Source organism: Giraffa tippelskirchi, chromosome 11 (genome assembly GCF_054371585.1).
Source record: "Giraffa tippelskirchi isolate mGirTip1 chromosome 11, T2T-mGirTip1v1.2.pri, whole genome shotgun sequence".
In the NCBI taxonomy this organism is placed as follows: Eukaryota; Metazoa; Chordata; class Mammalia; order Artiodactyla; family Giraffidae; genus Giraffa; species Giraffa tippelskirchi.
In genome coordinates this window covers 51924790-51943245 of record NC_137285.1, presented here as the reverse complement: position 1 = coordinate 51943245, position 18456 = coordinate 51924790, and the positions used below count along the sequence as shown (strand labels likewise).

At 39.7% G+C, this 18456-nt stretch overlaps 1 non-coding gene across 1 annotated transcript; it reads right to left on the bottom strand.

The window, feature by feature from the left end:
- Positions 1 to 17713: 17713 nt before the first annotated feature.
- Positions 17714 to 17786, bottom strand: TRNAW-CCA (transfer RNA tryptophan (anticodon CCA)). Its single transcript has one exon. It is a non-coding gene; the product is annotated as a tRNA-Trp (tRNA).
- Between the last annotated feature and the right edge of the window lie 670 nt (positions 17787 to 18456).

Genomic DNA, 18456 nt, shown 5'->3' with positions numbered 1-18456 from the left:
TTGAAAGAATTGTAATTATATACAGTATGGAAGATTTAGAAAATTATAGGCACAGGAAATCTGTAACATCTAAGCTCCACCTTGTCATCTTTAGTGTAAATCTAAACTGAGGTAGATTAGATACTAGTTGCACCTGAAAATCAGGAAGGCTTGACACTTTGATAAGTAAAATAACTGCTATCAAATGTGCAAATTATGAAGTTGACTACATGCTTAGGGAGACTATTTTGCCCATGCAAGGCATTTTTTTTCTCCTTTCAGCGTGTTCCTATCTCTTTTCAAGGTAAGCATTCCACTTCACTTCCCTACAAATAAAAACAAAGCACCTAATATGATTCACAAACAACTGATTGAGAGTTTAGTGTTACCATACACCTACTTCTATTAGCCTTGGAAAGTAAGAAATTTAAAGAAATTCCCTTTCATTTTGGAATGGCAAATAGCAACACTTTTGAGGATGGATGAAAAAGGAAATGGCAACCTACTCCAGTATCAGTTCAGTTGCTCAGTTGTGTCCGATTCTTTGTGAGCCAATGAACCACAGCACACCAGGCCTCCCTGTCCATCACAACTCCCAGAGTCCACTCAAACCCATGTCCATTGAGTCAGTGATGCCATCCAACCATCTTGTCCTCTGTAATCCGCTTCTCCTCCTGCCCTCAATCTTTCCCAGCATCAGGGTCTTTTCCAATGAGTCAGCTCTTCGCATGAGGTGGCCAAAGTATTGCAGTTTCAGCTTCAACATCAGTCCTTCCAATGAACACCCAGGACTGATCTCCTTTAGGATGGACCAGCTGGATCTCCTTGCAGTCCAAGGGACTCTCAAGAGTCTTCTCCAACACCACAGTTCAAAAGCATCAATTCTTCGGCACTCAACTTTCTCTATAGTCCAACTCTCGCATCCATACGTGACTACTGGAAAAACCATAGCCCTGGCTAGACAGACCTTTGTTGGCAAAGTAATGTCTCTGCTTTTTAATATGCTATCTAGGTTGGTCATAACTTTCCTTCCAAGGAGTAAGCGTCTTTTAATTTCATGGCTTCAATTACCATCTGCAGTGATTTTGGATCCCGGAAGAATAAAGTCTGACACTGTTTCCACTGTTTCCCCATCTATTTCCCATGAAGTGATGGGACCAGATGCCATGATCTTAGTTTTCTGAATGTTGAGCTTTAAGCCAACTTTTTCACTCTCCTCTTCACTTTCATCAAGAGGCTCTTTAGTTCTTCTTCACTTTCTGCCATAAGGGTGGTGTCATCTGCATATCTGAGGTTATTGATATTTCTCCCGGCAATCTTGATTCCAGTTTCTGCTTCCTCCAGCCCAGCGTTTCTCATGATGTACTCTGCATAGAAGTTAAATAAGCAGGGTGACAATATACAGCCTTGACGTACTCCTTTTCCTATTTGGAACCAATCTGTTGTTCCATGTCCAGTTCTAACTGTTGCTTCCTGACCTGCATACAGGTTTCTCAAGAGGCAGGTCAGGTGGTCTGGTATACTCCAGTTTACTTACCTGGGAAATCCCATCAACAGAGGAGGCTGGTGGACTACAGTCCATGTGGTCACACTAACTCTTTTGAAGATGGAAGAAGTTCTAAAAAGCATTCTTCCAATTATCCTTAAAAGTATACCTTAGAGGATTTCCACATCTGCCCTTCTTTCAGAGAGACCTCAAATACCTGATTCAACTTTCAGATTTAATGTCCTGCTTTATCAAAGCCACCATAAAGCCATGTACACCACTATACGGGAGCCAAGAGCTCAAACCTATAATATTTTACTTCTCCCACTATGGAAATAACTGCTTGAATTTCTCCTTGTCCAGCATCTCTGCCCAAATAGTTTGATAGGCTATCAAAATGCTGATATTCTATTGTCACATTCTATCTTATTCTCTGTATTCCTAAGTTACCTTACTCTTGCATAAAATATAATTACTTATTTCTTAAGATTCTTTTAAATTAAGATCAAGTTTATCCAAAATTGTTTTTAATTGTCTAGACAAGGGTTTACAAAATTATGATTTTAAAATATTACTTAGAGGAAATTGCATATTAAGATTAATATTCATCATAAAAAATTTAGCTGTTAATTAAAATAAAACCTCTTTGGTTAATATTAACCTAAGACACCTATATCTATATATTTAAGTTTGAAGGCAATAAGACTACATTTCTTTTAAAACATTTTATAACTCAGAATGTCTACTATTTTAATCTGACTTTTCCCAATGAATTATTTTTTTCAATGAGATTTTACAGCCTTTACAACATATGTTTATGTGATTGCAGGCTTATATTAAGAACTCTTGAAGGATATGTTGAGATCTATTTAACTCACTCTTTATATTGACTAACTGAATTGTAGCTTAATATATATTTGCAAATAACAATCAGACTATGCACAAGAGATTAAAGTGATTAAGTTATTCACACAGATATGTAACAAATCCTCTATCTTATCAATATCTGGTTTCTTAATGTCTCTCACATCCATTCCCTAGCTTTTTCTCTTTCATGCTCCTGATTAAGGCTCCCATTTGTTTTACAAGACTTTATACCATATCCCCTCTGTATAAACCTTCCCACACACTGCTCTAGGATCAACCTAAATCTGTATTATATAATTGCCCTTCCACTAATTATTCTACTTTTTTGTAATCTTCAGTGGCTTCTCTATCCTATAGGATAAATTCAGGCTGCTGAGTCTGGCATCTGTGATTCTCAATTATTGATGCCCCATTCTACCTTCCTAACTTTATCCTCACACCCACAGCTAAGACTTCCCTAACTCCCTTCTTTCTGGCTGAGTCGGTATATTCTACTGTCCCCCAAACGAAATCACCAATATAATACAGCTGGTTCCTAAGTTACAACATTCTATGGATACAACAGATCAAGAGTACTGCCTGAAAAACAACAGGATGTCAGCCCTTTCTCCTACTTGAGTCTTTATGAATGTCTCCGAATTTTTGGTTCAAAGAGTAAGAAGATGTGTAGAATTGCCTCACTTACAATTTGAGCTCCTACCTGCATCTCTGTCATCCCCATGCTTTAGATGTTGCATTCACTGTCTTTCTAGATTGTAGTCCACAATCACTCACCTCCTCCATGGAAAGGTGAACCCTACAAATAATGCTGTGGTATCAGGTCTCCCTTACAGTTTCCTGGAGCTCAGTGTCCCCTGCATTCATGTCTCTGATAATGAGGAAAAACCCCTAGCCTTCCATGGACCCCATCCTTTTTTTGGCAAGCCTTTGCTTGCCTCTTTAGGAAGGAACTCTTTTTTTTGGAAGAACCCTTTTTTTAGGAAAGAACTTTTTTGGGAAGTCTTTGCTTGCCTCTTTAGGAAGGAACTCCCAGCAGAATTATTTGATGATAACTTTGTTCAGATTTGCAATATCATCCAGAGGACATAGATTCCCCAGGGGTCAGTGTCAGGGTAAGATCAACTACAAACTCATGTTATACCCTGAATGACTGTGCTGGGCCCATATAGTTCCTACCTGCTGTCCAGCTGACTTCCTCTGGAGTCACCAGTCCATACAACACTTCCATCATTAAATCAATAAATTGGCAAATTTTGCATTTCTAATCTAAAATGGTTGGAGAAGGCAATGGCACCCCACTCCAGTACTCTTGCCTAGAAAATCCCATGGACAGAGGAGCCTGGTAGGCTACAGTCCATGGGGTTGCCAAGAGTCAGACATGACTGAGCGACTTCACTTTCACCTTTCACTTTCATGCATTGGAGAAGGAAATGGAAACCCACTCCAGTGTTCTTGCCTGGAGAATCCCAGGTACGGGGGAGCCTGGTGGGCTGCCATCTATGGGGTCACACAGAGTCGGACATAACTGAAGTGACTTAGCAGCAGCAGCAATCTAAAATGGTATGTCAACTCAAAACACAAAAAGAAAAAATCAAAAGATATTTCTCAGTCCTCTTATATAATAAATTAGAACACCCAACACAATTCAAAGATATTTTCTTTGTTTGCTTTTTAAAAATGTTCTTCTGTTCTCTAGTTGCAAGGAACAGAAATTCACCCAAATGTTAGAAAGCCCATCAATAAAGCAGACCCTAAGAAGAACAGGATAGGACAGTGGGATGATCCAGGTAAAGCATTTCAGCAATGCTACTTATATGAATCTTCATTAAAACTCAACCCCAAGGACCTACTTAAACTCAAAAGCTTTTGCATAGCAAAAGAAAAAATAAACAAACGAAAAGATAATCCACAGATAGGAAGAAATATTTGTAAATGATGTGACCAACAAGAGATTAGTCTCAAAATTTACAAACAGCTTATGATGTTTAACAGCATCAAAACAACCAAATCAACAAATTGGCAGAAGACCTAAAGAGACACTTCTCCAAAGGAGACATACAAATGGCCAGGAAGCACATGAAAATATGTTCGACATTGCTGATTATGAGGGAAATGCAAAGTCAAAACTACATTGAGATACCACCTCACACAGGTCAGAATGACTATCATCAAAAAATCCACAAATAAATGCTGGAGAGGTTTGGAAAGAAGGAAACCACACTACACTACTGGTAGGAATGTAAATTCGTATGGCCACTATGGAGAACAATATGGAGCTTCCTTAAAAAACTAAAAATAGAACTGCCATATGACTCTGCAATCCCAATCCTGGGCATATATCCAAAGAAAAACACAATCCAAAAGGATTCATGCACCCCAATGTTCATCATGTCAGTGTTTACAACAACCAAGACATGGAAGCACCCTAAATGTCCATTGACAGAGGAAAGGAAAAAGAAGACGTGGTACATTTATGCAATGGAATATTACTCAACCATTAAAAAGAATGAGATAAGGCCATTTGCAGCAACATGAATGGACCTAGAGATTGTCATACTGAGTGAAGTAAGTCAGACAGAGAAGGAGAAATATCGTATGACATCCCTTATATGCAGAATCTAAAAGGAAATTATGCAAATGAACTTACAAAACAGAAAGAGACTCACAGACAGACAGAATGAACTTCTGGTTGCCGGGGGGAAAGAGATAGTTATAGGGTTTGAGATAGACATGTATGCACTGATATATTTAAAACTGGTAACCAACAAGGACCTACTGTGTAACACAGAGAACTCTGCTCAATGTTAGGTGGCAGCCTGATGGGAAGGGAGTTTAGGAAGAATGGATACATGTATATGTATGGCTGAGTCCCTTTGCTGTTCACCTGAAACTATCACAACATTGTTAATTAGTTATTCCTCAATACAAAATAAAAAATTTAAAAAAAATTCAGTCCCATGAATATGACTCTGTGCTTCTGCAGTGGTTCTTTCTTCCTATACCGCAACCCACTGCTTCTAATCCAGGGCTGGTCAAACTCTTATATGGTTAGGGAACGCCTCCCACCCACCACTTCCTAGTCTATCATTGATCAATATTTTGATAAACACAAAATCATATGTTTGGAAGTCGCAGTAATGTTGAATTGCTTCACAGTCTAAAGTTTAGCTTCCTCCCTTTCTCTTTGCTTATCCCAGAGTGGTAAATAACAGCACGCAGACCAGTATTGGTGCTCAGCAGCATATATCTGCTTTCTCTTAGTTCCTGATCCACACATATCCTTGGGTTGCAAAAGGCCAATCATAATCTCTCCACTCTTTCTTACATTCCAACCTTCAAATTCTGCTCTTCCCCACTCCCCCGCCCCCTGCCCTTAGGAGAAATTCTAGAGAAAAGAAACTATATTGGCTCATGTCATTTTTTCCTGCTGTGCCTATGGCTGCTCTGGGTTCCCATGCCAACCCTTATCTTATAACCTCTGAGTGGATAAGTGACATCACATTGTATGACACATGGATGACTAAGGAGCATCCCTTCTGAGACCACAGGTATGGTGTGGGTAACTCTGACCACCACATGATTTGCAGAACTTTTCAAATTAGTTCAGTTTTTTATAAGAAGGCAATAAAAAGTGATATACAAGACCTATGTCACCAGATTGACTCCTAGTTAAGTAATAAATGGGATTTTCTCTCATTTGAAAGAGCTGACGGTTAGGTGCCATCCCTGGTCAAACCAGAGCTGCTAGGATGCTGAGGTTAGTGACCAGCTGAGCAATTTTCACACACAAATTGTAGTGCTCACTTTAATTGGATGTGCTGTTAATCGCTGTTCACTAATACAACCTGAATTCAGGAATGAATTAATGAGTTCTTCCCAGAGGGCACAATCATTTTTCAATCTGCTTTCTCTGTGGTAGGTCATGGTTTCAGAGAGACTGCTTGAGAATTGATTCTCTTAAGAGAAAAATAAGCAAAACCTGACTCAAGATTTTTCCTTCTGATCAGTAGAGACTTCTTCATCATTCAGCGATTAAGATGCCACACTTTCAATGCACAGGGTGCCATTTCTATGGCATTTCCCTGGCCTTTGGAGCCAAGATCCTACATGTGGCACATGGCCAAAAAAACAGATTTTTCCTTCTGATTTGTAGAGTCACAGGAAGGAAAGAGGAAGGGTGGCAAGAGGGCTCAGAAGAAGCAGTGGATAACACCAACTACGGACGAAACACAAATATCCAGAATTTAGATGCTTACCCACCGTCAACCATCAACTACTGGTTTCAGGGTATAATATACATGAGGCTAAACTGAACATAGTGCAAAAGACTTCAAGAAGATGCTAGTTAGTGATTTTACAAGCAAGTGCTCATGGGAATCTCGTGCCAAGCTTTGGAAGCCCCACTCCAGACCAATCAAGTTAGAATTTCTAGGAATATCTAGGGAGAAAGTACAAGATGGTATGGAAAAAGTCAAACGAACTTTTGGGCCAATCCAATACATGCCAGTTTCCTCGGGGAAAGTCCCATTTGATACCTCTTATGGAAAATGAGTGCCTGTTGATTATTTTTAGCTTCCCCTTTTGTACTTTAAGTATCCTAGTTTGGATAATAAAAGGTACAATGTGTTAGAATTCACGCAGAACAATCCTTGCTGATCTTGGTAACTAAGATGATGATGGTGCTTGGCCTGTTGTTCTTGATGAATTTGTTGAGTACCAAGAAGTCCACCTAACACTACAGAAAGGACTCTTGTGAAGAAAATGCAAATCTTTAATTGATGCGAGACAGATAAACAGGAGAAAATCAAACAAAAGTTTAGTAACATGTCAATGTGGGAGAAACCCAGGAAAATCAAGTGACTCACTAAAAGGGCCAAAACCTTTCCCTTATATACCATCTCCAGATAAAAATAAAAGAGGATATTGGAGGCAGTGGTTTGAGACTTCAAAGAGAGGAAAGACAAATATTTGGTAAGTTGACATTTGCAGGATCCCACAGAGACAACTGGAGGCAGGCGGAATCTGATGGCTAGGCCCTGACCAGTTTCCTGCACCACACTCAGAACTTATTTTCTGCAGATGTGAAGGTTCTATTTCAGAACAGATCCTCTATGTAAGTTATCAATATTTTAGGCAGTTAAGAGGAAGTTCAAAATTTCTTCCTAAGTCATTTAGGCCTTGATTGTTTTTAGCCTAAAATAATCACCATGCCCAAGAGACATTGTGGGGTGGTGATTTATTCCCTTACAAAGATGTCAGTCAGGACCATCACAATCCATTATTCGGGCTTCAATTATGTGAAAACTCCAATAACAGGCACTGGAGAATCTTAATTCTTTTCCTCTCAGAGACTCCCGCTGCTGCTGCTGCTAAGTCGTTTCAGTCGTGTCCAACTGTGTGTGACCCCATGGACAGCAGCCCACCAGGCTCCTCTGTCCACAGGATTCTCCAGGCAAGAATACTGGAGTGGGTTGCCATTTCCTTCTCCATCAGAGACTCCTAGGTCAACGCAACCACACCCACTTCCGACTCTGCCACCTTCTCACCATATCAAGGAGTTCTTAAAAAGAGTAACAAGCCATCAAAAAGCTGCTGTAAAACTCTGAGCCCAGGATACTGGGTGCCTACTCCCTTTTCCTTTGCATCTCATTATCTAAAGGGGGCCAATCGAATATCACTGTGCAAAACAACAGTCTCAACAAATATCTAGAGAGAAACTGGTAACCTTTCAAGAAACTAAGAACCTTAGCTTCTTCCACTAAAGTTCTAACTAAATAAGGGCTATCAGGTAAGTACATAGGTCCCAGTTAAACTTGCAAGTCAGATAAGCAACAATTTTTTTTAAGTACATGTACATCCCATACAATATTTGGGACATACTTATACTAAAACACAGTATTCACTGTTTCTCTGAAATTCACATTGAGCCAGTTGTGTTGCATTTTTGCTTGCTAAGTCTAACCATAAACTAACTGATATCTCTACAACCACACATACTTCTCAGCCCCACCCCTTCATTCTGTAAGTCACACCCCAAAGGAGGCGCAGAACCCGAATCCGAACGCGATCAAGGTCAGATAGCAGCAAAGTTATACTCTGATTTCTGGATTAGTGGATGAAAACTTTTCTCATGACTAAGAGGATATTGGGCTGCACCCCACAGACCTACAAGGCCTGTACTTGCCAGTCCTCAAGACCGCAGACAGGGCCCGGAGTCAGCCCCAGACATCATGGTTTAGTAGATAGGGGAGCTTACATGCCTGGACCAAGGTCCTGGAGTGACACCCCGCCGTGTGCAGAACACTTGGCAGCAGATTCTTTCCCAGGAGGAGAGAGATGTTACCAGTCAGGGGGGGAATTGACATCAGGTTGGCTCACCAGTTACAGAGAAACCAGAAGAGGGGCACACCCCTTCCCACCCTGCTGTTAAGCTATCATGGCAGAGCTGTTCTGATCCAAAGTTAGAGCATTTATACATATACCTGAAACTACCACAACACTGTTCATCAGCTATAACCCCATCAAAAGTAGAAAGTTTAAAGTTTGAAATAAGTAAATAAATATAACTTGCATGCATGCATGCTAAGTCGCTTCAGTCATGTCCGACTCTTTATGACCCTATGGACTGTAGCCCACAGGCTCCTCTGTCCATCGGATTCTCCTGGCAAGAATACTAGAATGGGTTACCATGCCCTCCTGCACGGGATCTTCCTGACCCAGGGAACGAACCCGCATCTCCTGAGACTTCTGTGTTGCAGGCAGATTCTTTACCACTGGGGAAGCCCAAATATAACCTACACCTTCTCAAAATAAATAAATAAAGTTAGAACCTTTAGCTGGGGTTCTTTAGCTGGGGTTCCTTAGCTGGGGCCTGAGGCAAGCATGTAGGAAAGTCAGTCATGTGAGTAGGGTGTAGCTGAAGCAGGCACCAGTCAAGCAGGGTTGCACAGAGAGCAAGAGAACAACGTTGCTGGGTGACCAGACCACACACAAGAACAGGACCATGTGTGGGTAAAAATGTGGTATCACTTTGAGAGTTTTTGCCTGGACAAGTCAGAACTCTCCAAATTCATGGGACTTCTACCCTTGGATTCCCCACACCAGATTCCCATTAAAATCCTCCCGTCTGTGGGATGTCCTCCACTAAAGAATTGTTGTAGACAGTAGTCTACTGCCAGTCTCTATACAGGCAAAACAGCAAGAAGAAAAATCAAGCTCAATGAATCTGGTCTTATACTTCATAATACTTCAATTATAAATTTTTTAAGAATGTTGCTTTGAGAGATATAAAACCTCCTGAAGAACATCTGAGATAAATCATTAATAGTTATGGTACTAGAAAATTTAAGTTAAACCATGCAGCTTTATGTTATTCTTTGCTCTTGAATGAAGACACAGGTGAGCACACCCACATAAACACATAATTATTGCTATCGACATTTGTAGCCCTGAAGTCAAATCTTCAGGTGTCACCTAAATGGAGGATCTCACCAAGCCTTGCTCAGTGAGGATCTTTACAAAGTGGCAAAACCAGGACTTGATTTCATTTAGTGTGTGTGTACAGAGAGCATACGAGGAGCATAGACTTACTGCCTGCCATTACTCAAGAATATTCTGGCTCATGTCCCTGACTCCAGCCTTCCCCTTGATGGATGCTCTGGTTCTGATTGCACAGTATCATCAGTCTCTGATCCATTTCACAAACTCATCACATCCGTGTGCTCTTAGTGAAGTGAAATTTGCTCAGTCATGTCTGACTCTTTGTGACTCCATGGACTATACAGCCCATGGAATTCTCCAGACAAGAATACTGGAGTGGGTAGCCTTTCCCTTCTCCAGGGGATATTCCCAACTCAGGGATAGAACCCAAGTCTCCCGCATTGCAGGCGGATTCTTTACCAGCTGAGCCACCAGGGACCTGTCAAATATTGGGTAATGCACTCAGGCTTCTGTTCCTGGAATTTGTTATTACCCAGATCCTTCTTGTTAGAGACATAGGACTTATTAATAAGCAGTTCTATATTACATTTATCATTATTTAAAAAATAATAAACTATTTTATAATCTTTGTGAGAAGAAGCAATACACTGAGCAGAAAATTGCTCACCTTTACTAATTTACCAATTCTTCTATGCCATAATAAAAATATATACACAGATGTGCACATATACAGAAATATAATATTTCTATTATATATGTATACTATAATATTCTATAATGGAGTAATATTCTATTGTACTATGTATACATATTATAGATGTGTATATATATATTTTTTTTTTCTATTATTAAATAACATGGAAGTAGCACTTACCACCTGTGCTAAGCTTTTCAGTTCACCACAGAATACTTGCTGAAAATCTGGACAAAATGATGTGCAGAAACTCCCAGGATTAGAGTGGCTGAGGACAGAGAACCAGTGGCTGGCCAGCCATACCTAAATCTACTGTCTTCTCCTCCTTGCATAGGTTTGTTTTGCCACAAGTGCTTCCCTTCCTACAGCACATACTCCTTCTATAATCTTGACATTCTCACTGCCAGGCAGAAGGAGCTGGGCATGTAACATCATAATTTTCATCAGCTGAGCATCAACTGCACATCCCCAAAGCATCCAAACAATTTCCGGCAATTTCCTGTGTCTGCAAATGTTTAACTGTGACCTAAATGACAACTATCTTCCTTTCATCCTCTTTTAAGCTCTTTTTGATCGAAGAAACTATTCAATTTCCATGAAATCAATATCTTAAGCAGAACTAAGAGTACCAGAGTCTCTGAACGCTCGATAAGGGCAAAACGGTGATTATTTTGTTGCCGTTCTTTTTTTAAAATTAATTTGTATTGCTTTACAATATCATGTTACCTTCTACTATACAGCACAGTGAATCAGTTACATGTGTACACATATCCTCGCTTCTTTAGATCTCCTCCCCAGTCAGGTCACCACAGAGCACGGAGCAGAGCTCCCTGTGCTCTACAGTAGGTTCTCTTTTATTTATTCATTTATTTATTTTTACTTTACAATATTGTATTAATTCTCATTCCTTACCTGTTTTAGGCTCATGCCATGCCCAGGTGCATCTGTCATGTCTGACTCTATGCGACCTCATAGACTGTAGCCCGCCAGGCTCCTCTGTCCATGGGATTCTCCTGGCAAGAATACTGGAGTGGGTTTACACTCCCTCCTCCAGGGGAGCTTTCTGACCTAGGGATCAAACCCACATCTCCTGTGTCTCCTGTATTTTTGGCAGATTCTTTACTACTGAGCCACCAGAAAAAAAAAACCCTATCGCTTCTATAAATAGGATCAATAGTTGTATTTATGTCAATCCCAGTCTCCCAATTTATCCCACCCTCCTCTCCCCTCATCCCATGTTCATATGTTAGATCTCTACATCTGGGTCTCTATTCCTGTTTTGCAGTGTAGCATCTAGAAGAATTAGTAGCACTTAGGTGTTCCGAACACACTCAAGAGAGAAAGAAGAAATATACATTTGGATCCTAAATACATACATTCAAGTAAACCAATTATCTCATTTATTCAAACAACTATTACTATACTCCAGATAATCTTCAGTAATTCAGCAGTCTAGACAGCCATTCTAATATCAGTAATTCTGCAAAGTTTATGGTACGAGTTTTCTTTTTTTAATCTCTCATTCTCCGTCCTTTACTTTCTATATTCTGTTATATATTTCATAGTTATTGAGTATTTACTATGTATAAGAAAAGTTGTACTAGGTGCTTTATTTTGCCTAAAGTTACTAAACTTCCTGAACAATCCAGTAAAGGTTCTTTCTTGTTTTTGAGCAAACATATTTAACTACCCTTAAGAAGTAAATCAATAATGTTTACACAGTTTTAAACTTTTCAATTACCAAATGCAAAATATTTCTAAGATATGAAATTCTTTCTCTATACTAGAAGATAATTTTTCCCAATTAAAAAAAATTTAAAGAGATTTTAGGGGAGAAACTGGAGATATACTTTATATCAAGGAAAGTTATTTTTCCATTTTGGTTGATGTTCTATGTTTTGGCCACATTCCTGGGTGGAACAGAAAAGAAATATGATACGTTTCTAGGACATATTCCCCGAACAGTCTTACACAGAAGTTCATCTGGTCCTAACTACAACCCTATCAAGTAGGTGGGTGGTATTAACAGATCTTTAGGGGCATAGAAACCATGACACATACATTTCAAGCGTTTTCCTCTCCATCAACAGAGAAGTAATGACACAGCTTCTTTGGAAGGCAGCCCAGCACAGGGAATAAAAATGGATTTGAGAGTCATAACACTTGGTTAGAACTGTAAAATTACTTTATGTCTTTACACATCTCTTTCCTCCATCAAAAGAATATATTAGAGGCATCCTTGGTGGCTCAGTGGTAAAGAACACTTTTTAGATTTTAGGCAATGTAAAATACATTATCTGACTGTATTTTATAATACATCAGCTAAAATGTTAACATATTTTGAAACTTCAAAAGGTGAGATTGTAATCATCACTGATTTTCATCACTGCAACCATCACTGATTTTACAAACAGGACTGTAATCATCACTGATTTTCCAATTCAGTTCGACCACATAAAGGTTTCCCTTTCTGCTTTCAAGAAGATGTTTTATGTTCTCCAAGATGAACACCTATCTAGGCAGGGCTACAACTGTTGTGAACTCCCATGTTCACCCCTGTCAATAACACCATATAAATCAGCAGATCCTAGGTTTGCCTTGGATTACAATTTAATACTGTTGTAGACTGAGTGCCAAACATTCGTTTGAAACATTCAATAAGAAAGAGGCAATATTGATATGGTTTCTGGTCATCTCATAAACAATTTTAGAAAAGGAGCTAGGTGGGGTGGGGAATAAGACAATATAATGAAGAAGGTATAAAATCAAGCTGATGCAGACATGGACAAACCCAACACTCCTGTTTCTCCCTATCTGCACCTTTAGAGTCTTAAGAGAGATGCTCACTAAACGATCCAAACATAGAAGGATCCTGGAACAAGGAATGTTCTTCTCTGTCTGATAAGGACACATTTTCATCTGTGAGTTCAGCTTTCAGAGAGTATTAAATCAATGAAGAAAAAAAAGGACTATTGAGGAAAATCAACTAAATCAATCATAATGATCGATAAGATGACAAACATTGTAGCCACTCATATCCATGAGAGTAATTAGGAGTCCTGAGAACTCAAATATATCACAGTGTTTTTTAAGGAATGTGTGTATGTGTGTGTGTGTGTGTGTGTGTGTGGTAATAGCTCAGTCGTGTCTGACTCTTTGGGATCCCATGGACTGTACCTCTCCAGGCTCCTCTGTCCATGAAATTCTCCAAGGAAGAATACTGGAGTGGGTTGCTATGCCCTTCTCCAGGGGATCGTCCCAACCCAGGGATCAAACCCGGGTCTCCTGCATTGCAGGCAGATTCTTTACCATCTGAGCCACCAGGGAAACCCCAAGGAATGTATAAGAATTTCCACATCAATTCATCAAAAGCAAAGACCTCGTTTTTTGAATTATTCTCAGTCTTCTTTTAATTTTTATCTCCTTTCTCAATGACCACTCATTTCTAATGACTTTCTACAGTGTAATAATCTCAGAGCCACTCAATCATTGAAGTTTTTATTGCATGTTTAACATATACTCAGCACTATATCAGAGGCCAGATGAACACTAGAGAAAGCTTTTCTAATACTTCCTGAAGTCTTTTTATTTCATTATTTAAAGACAGATCTCAATGCTTAATAAGCTTGCCATGTTCTCTAATAACGCTTGCATAATTTGTTGCTAAATCAAAGCTTGATGAAAATACAGTCAGGATGTAATCATCTTTCCCTCACCAGAGGCTTCATACTATTTCATATTTGAAGAGGAAATAGTATCATTTTATAGGAAGTCCCAGAGAAGGCAATGGCACCCCACTCCAGTACTCTTGCCTGGGAAACCCCATGGACGGAGGAGCCTGGTAGGCTGCAGCCCATGAGGTCGCGAAGAGTCGGACACGACTGCGCGACTTCACTTCCACTTTTCGCTTTCATGCACTGGAGGAGGAAATGGCAACCCACTCCAGTATTCTTGCCTGGAGAATCCCAGGGACGGAGGAGCCTGGTGGGCTGCCATCTATGGGGTCGCACAGAGTCAGACACGACTGACGCGATTTAGCAGCAGCAGCAGCAGCATAGGAAGTCCATGACCAATTCAAGCTTTGGTCCTGATGCTTAGAATAACTGATCTTCAAGGTTGAAAAGAAGCTCTTCTTGCTTTCTCCCACGGTTCACATGGCCAAGGGATATCTTCTGACTACAGAAGAATAACAAGCAGAGTTATCTTTGGAGACTGTGTAAAGTCAATTAATTAAGAAAAACTCATCTATAGGGAACCGTAGTTTTTCAGCCTGTCTCTAAATTATTAGCTGTTCAAGAGCTAGAAAAATAAAACTCAAAGTGTATATTTTTGAATTGCACTAATCTGAGCTGACCCTGTAGCCACACATGTTCTGTCCTCTAAGGTGTTCGCTTAAGCAGTGGGGAGGGGAGAGCAGAGGACAGATAGAGGGTAAAGCCACCTACTTAGGCAGAGGAGATACTTTCAATGAAATCATCTGTTAGTACTGGATTTGTTTCTCCATGTACAGTTCCCATCCATGGAAAGGACAGCAGGGCCCTATTGTTTAACAAACTACTTACTCAGGATCATTGGCACCAACCTGCAATGAGCCAAAAAGTTGGGAGAACTCACATGTTTCCCCCTCCTTTCAAAAGAAGATATTGTTTCCTTGGCAACTGAAAGTGTTTGGTTGGGCTTTTTTTTCCACTTATAAAGTATAAACAAGGAGGGAGTCCTGCCACATGGAACTTGGTTTAGAAGCAGATTTCTCTGCCTCAAGCAGCTGAAATAACCAATTTGGTGGCAGAACATCACTCTGTGCCAGATCTATATTTTGTCTTTATGGTCAAGTCTCAGACAAATAATAAAGGGTAAGTGAAATAGGGAATGCATGGTTTTATAAAAATTTTTAATTGAAGTACAGTTGACTTGCAATGCTGTGTTAGTTTCTACTATAATACTAAAGTGATGTATATATATATATATACACACATATGTACACAAAACTTTTTATATTCCTTTCCATTATAGTTTATAGTAAGATATTGACTACAGTTCCCGGTTCTGCACAGTAGGACCTTATTGTTTATCTGTTTTATATATAAATAGTAGTTTGTATCTGTTAATCCCAAACTCCTAACTTATTCCTCCCCCAACATTTCTCCTTTGGTAACCATAAGTTTGTTTTCTATGTCTGGGAGTCTATTTCTGTTTTATATATACATTCATTTCTATTACTTTTTAGATTTCACATATAAGTGCTAACATATAATATTCGTCCCTGTCTGACTACTTCACTTGGTATGATAATCTCTAGGTCCATCCATGTTGCTGCAAGTGGCATTATTCTGCAAATGTAGTTTTTAATGCCATTATTATTATTTCCTGATCAGGAGGTTTCTGAAATTCAAGCGACTAAAAAATTCTTACTCTTAACCAACCAACAGTATACTTCATTTTTCAAATAGAATCAACTTTTTAATGTAAGTGAGACAACTTAGTCAATACTTTTTCCCTACTAGGTAGAATGTTCTCAGCAGCTCTGGAGCTTTGAAAAAACTCTAAGCTCAAGCAAGAAGTCACAGTATTCAATCACCTTTTCTACACTGGCAGGGGCAATCAGAGGAGGGTGGGATTAGAGGATAGTGGCTAAGGTGCCAATCATGAATGTCTACTTTTTGGAGACAGAATGCTAAGCGCTAGTTTCCACACTCTCCCAACCACTGTGCTCGCTCTCACTCCATTACTCTACCCACTCCCAAGTCTGGTCCATGGAAAAGCTGAAGACGAAGCTAACTCTCCCAGAAGAAAGGCAAATACAGTTCTTGACCTGAGCTATGAATGGAGAGATACTGCTTCAACCAGAGGTACTTGGAAAGGAATCATTCAAACCGATATCCAACCATTTCAGTTTCCTCATGCATTTGCTACAGAGAAGTTCCCACTTTGTAGATCCTCTCTTGAATTAGGATCTAACCTCTCACTTTTACACTCCAAGAAATAAATGGACTTGTTGTCAAATGGAAAGTCCTTTCTTTTATAGCACCTTTCTTGATCTTTCCATCATTGACCCCTAATTACAACCCAGATCTGAAGATATCTGAGTCAAGCCTTGGAGATACATTCGGTAGTTGGTTGCACAGAAAGGATAAACCGTGGTTTATAATCTTCTTTCACTGGTACCCTTAAATATACCAACTTATTAATATATGATCCTTATTCCTGACGGGTTCACTCTCTACACACTAACTGCTGCAATTCCTGCTGTATTAGGTTGAATAATGTCCCCCCAACTCACGTCTACCCAGAACCTCCGAATGTGACCTTATTTGGAAATAAGGTCTTTGAAGGTGCAGTTGGTAAAGATGAGGTTACACTGGGTTAGGGCTGACTAACAAGGACTTTACAAGAGGAGAGGACACAGAGACACAGATACACGGAAGAAGACCATGTGGAGACAGGGACTGAGGGACCGGACACAAGCCAAGGAGAGTCAAGACGACGAGACATATAGAGACACAGATACACGGAAGAAGACCATGTGGAGACAGGGACTGAGGGATCGGACGCAAGCCAAGGAGAGTCAAGACGACGACATCCAGAAGCTAGGAAGAGGCAAGAACAGACTCTTCCTCAGAGTCTTCAGAGACAACATGCCTTCCTGACACCCTGATTTTGAACTTATACTCTCCATAAGTATGAGAATAAACCTCTGTTGTTTCAAGATACTTGGCTTATAACCATTTGTTACAGCAGCCCTAGGATGTATACCTCAGGACACCATTTTCTAGACACCCACAATCAGGCTCCTTGTTTTTTACTTCAGCTAGAAAAAATAAGATTTTGAAATTGAAAGAATTCAGCAAGAGAGAAATTGAATTATCAAGTTATTTTTCAACATATTTTGGGGTCAAAGATGAAGAAATAAGTTTAAGAGAAATGATACAAGCTGCCTGAAGTATCCCATTTACTGAGGAACCTTAACTAATGTTGACTGTACATAGGTACACTTCCTCTGATGCATATGATAGCTGTCACATGGTTAGGATAGCCATCATGGAGCCTCAAATAGTGATGAGATTTTAAACTGGCCACAAAAGAAAATTTTATTAAGAGCTTTGCAAGGAAATTGAAGTGAAGTGAAGTCGCTCAGTCCTGTCTGACTCTTTGCGACCCCATGGACTGTAGCCCACCAGGCTCCTCCGTCCATGGGATTCTCCAGGCAAGAATACTGGAGTGGGTTGCCATTTCCTTCTCCAGGAGATCTTCCTGACCCAGGGATTGAACCCGGGTCTCCTGCATTGGAGGCAGATGCTTTAACCTCTGAGCCACCAGGGAAATTAAACACATGCAAACAACATGCAGAAAGGTGGAAGAAAAGTATAGACTCATATGTTATCCTCCAAAAAATTTTTTTAAAAAAGAAGAAGAAAGTACAAACATATGATAAATGGTGAAATAAGTAAAGGAAGCTTAATTCAAACAATCGTTTAAAAGTCTCTCTCATACTCAGTGCGCTGTGGTGACTTATATGGGTAGGATATCTACAAAAGAGAGGATATATGTACATATACGTATAACTGATTTACTTTACTATATAACAGAAATCAACATAACATTGTAAAGCAGCTATACTCTAGTAAAAATTAACTTTAAAAAAAGTCTCACCCAGCAATAGAACAAGTGGAACAGAAAATGCACTAGCAGAGGTAACATAGTGATGACTTCTTATTCCTCACAGGGAATAAAAGAAGAAAACAAATTCAGAGAATCTTCACTGATACCCCCAACGTGAGACCAACTTAACTCGGTGATATAGGAACTATAGAGGTAGAAAATATGGAATGTTCTTCAAGACACTCTTCTCCAATGCACAGAACAGTGACTCCTAGAAGCCAGAAGAACCACCAAACCCACTCACTATGCCAGCAATATACCAATATACCTAAGGTGGGAAACCCAGTCCACCTTCCACTGGAGCAGAAATGCCCCCAGAAATTTCCTTAAT